The sequence below is a fragment of the Gossypium hirsutum genome, chromosome A08, assembly GCF_007990345.1.
Source record: "Gossypium hirsutum isolate 1008001.06 chromosome A08, Gossypium_hirsutum_v2.1, whole genome shotgun sequence".
Classification (NCBI taxonomy): Eukaryota; Viridiplantae; Streptophyta; class Magnoliopsida; order Malvales; family Malvaceae; genus Gossypium; species Gossypium hirsutum.
The window spans coordinates 3,985,685-3,988,829 of NC_053431.1; the positions used below are offsets into that span (position 1 = coordinate 3,985,685).

The window sequence follows — 3,145 nt, forward strand, 5'->3', positions numbered from 1 at the left end:
CCTATCTGAGTTTTGAGCCCCTGGATTGATGCTTGTTGATTTTTGAGTGCCGTCTCGGTATTCTAAAAATGAGTTTCTGATACCGAGATGAATTTGGTTAGCATCTCCTCAAGGTTCGGCTTTTTCTCCTGCTGGTATGATGGTTGCTGAAAGCCTGGAGGGGGTGGTGGTCTCTGATTTCCTTGGCCTCCCCATGAAAAATTTGGGTGGTTCCTCCAACCTACATTGTAAATATTCCTATAAAGAATGTTTTGAGATTGAGGATTGTTACCCATGTAATTTAACTGCTCGTTCTCCATGTTGTGGCCATAATGTGGGTATTTTGAACTGCTCGATCCACCTCCATTTGCTTCACATTGCATTACTGGGTGTACCTATGAGGAATCAAGTAAACCATCAATTTTTCTATTTAATAATTCTACCTGATTGGAGAGCATGGTGACCGAATCGATGTTAAAAACACTGGCTACTTTCGTTGGCTTTATCCTCATGACTTGCCACTGATAGTTATTCAGTGACATCTCTTCTATAAATTCATAAGCATCTTTAGGTGTCTAATTATTGATAGTTCCACCAGCGGCTGTGTCGATTATCTGTCGAGTCGAAGGGTTCAGGCCATTGTGAAATGTTTGGACCTGTAGCCATAGTGGTAACCCATGGTGAGGGCATCTTCGCAAAAGGTCATTGTATCTCTCCCATGCATCGTAGAGTGTTTCTAAATCCATCTGCACAAAAGAGGAGATATCATTACGTAATTTAGTTGTTTTAGTTAGCGGAAAATATTTTAATAAAATCTTTTCAGTCATTTGTTCCCAAGTAGTGATTGACCCTCGTGGTAACGAGTTCAACCACTATTTAGCTTTGTTTCTCAATGAACAATGGAATAATTGAAGGCGAATGGCATCATCAGAAACACCATTAATTTTAAATGTATCACATAGTTCCAAAAAGTTTGCCAAGTGAGCGTTGGGATCATCGTCTTGCAAACCATCAAACTGAACAAATTGTTGTATCATTTGAATTGTGTTAGGTTTCAGTTCAAAAGTATTTGCAGCTAAAGCAAGTCTAACTATGCTCGATTCAGTTCCTGTTAAAGAAGGTTTAGCATAACCATACATAGTGCGTGGAGCAGGATTCTGATTTACTGGATCAACAGCAATCGCAGAAGGTAGCAGATTTTCATGGTTTTCATCCATCTCCTTGATTGTGGTTGAAGTATCGGCCCCTTGCTCACCCTCTGTGTATCTTAGGCTTCGCCTTATTTCTCTTCGATTTTTGCAAACTATGCGATCGATCTCACCGTCAAAAACTAATGGTCCTGACGGGTTTCTTCTGGTCATAAACCAGAAAAACCTGTCAGAAGAAAATAAATGAAGAATTAGAAAATAAAAAAAATTTAAATTGTAATAAAAGTAAAATGGCTAAAGTAATAAAAATCAAGTGTTCCTAATATCCTAGTTCTCCGGCAACGGCGCCAAAAACTTGGTACGTGATATTCGTGACAAGTTTTAAAGATTTATGAATGAATCGTCCTTGAGACTAACTTATTATCACGATTGAGGCAATTGTACCTATCGAACAGTAGTATAGTTCAGCAAGACCGGATTGTCAAACCCAAAGGAACCACGAGTACTAGTATTTACTTCCTTTTTATTATCTAGGCTAAAAATTAAGAGCTTTGGTTATCTAAACTAATTACTAAACTAAGAATGCACAAAAATAAAATTTGGGAAAATACTTTTGGGAAAATTTGATTGATTAAGACAATACCTAAGGAGAAATCCACCTAGACTTCACTTGTTATTTGACTCTGAATCAAACGATTTATTCATTTGACTTGATCCGTAGAAATCCCTAAGTTATATTATTATCTCTCTCGAGACTAATAACATATAACCCTAAGTTGAATAATTAAAATATCTTTCTAATTAACACCCTAGGATTGCATTAACTCGATCTATGGATTCCCTTATTAGGTTTCACCCTAATCTAGCAAAATCTTATCACCCTATCTTTAGGCGTGCAATCAACTCCGCTTAATTATGACAAATTTACTTTTAGAAAGGGTCCATTCCTCCTCTGAATAAGAGCTTAACTTGAATCAATATCCTGGAATATCAAAACGATAATTAAGAACACATAATTAAGAACAAGTCAAATATTTATCATATAATTGAGATAATAATAACAAGATTCATCTTAGGTTTCATTCCCCTTAGGTATTTAGGGGGTTTAGTTCATACTTATGAAAGAAAACATCTCAAAAGCATAAAGATAACAAAACATAAGAAAACCCAAAACTCCTGAAGGAACTTGAAGGGAGATCTTTAGTCTTGATGATGAATCCAGCTTCTGAGATGGATTAATCGGCTTTCCTTGAGTAATTCCTTGCTTCCTACTCTGCGTCTTTCTTCTAAGTTCCTCCTCAGGTGTTTAAATAGGCTTTAGAATACTTAAGAGCCCCTAAAATTGGCCTTTTTCGAATAGGACTCAACTTGGGTTCAGTTGGGACACGCCCGTGTGCAATTACTTCAGCCCGTTGTCAAGGCTGTCGAACAGGCACGGGCGTGCAGTCTACCCGTGTAAGTCGTGCTTCGATCCTGCCAAAGGGACACGGCCATGTGACATACCCGTGTGAGAAAGTACAGGCCGTGTTGATTTCCCACATGGGTCCATTTTCTCCGTTTTCGGCCCGTTTCTCGCTCTTTTTACTCTCCTATGTTCACCTAAGTATAAAACATGAAATTAAAGGATTAGGAGCATCGAATTCACCAAATCTAAGGAGAAATCATCCATAAATGTGCTAAGTATGGGATAAAAATGTGTATAATTTATAGTTTATCAGGCACAAAGCTAAATTTTAGTACCGCTTTTCATCCTCAGATTGATGGGCAATTAGAGCTGGTAATTTAGATTTTAGAAGACATGTTGAGATGTTGTATACTTGAGTTTGGTGGTAGTTGGGAAAAGTATTTACCACTGACCGAATTTGCTTACAACAACAGCTATCAATCATGCATAAAGATGGCGCCATTTGAAGCTTTATATGGAAGAAAATGTAAGACTCCGTTGCATTGGTTAGAATTGAGTGAATCCAAGTTAGTGGGGATCGATTTAATTCGGGAAACTAAAGAAAAGGTTCAAA

The 3,145-nt window shown here is 37.6% G+C and overlaps 1 non-coding gene across 1 annotated transcript; it reads left to right on the forward strand.

Annotated features, from left to right (window-relative positions):
• Positions 1-651: 651 nt before the first annotated feature.
• On the forward strand, positions 652-758 carry LOC121205232 (small nucleolar RNA R71). Its single transcript, XR_005900317.1, has one exon. It is a non-coding gene; the product is annotated as a small nucleolar RNA R71 (small nucleolar RNA).
• The last annotated feature ends 2,387 nt before the right edge of the window (positions 759-3,145 follow it).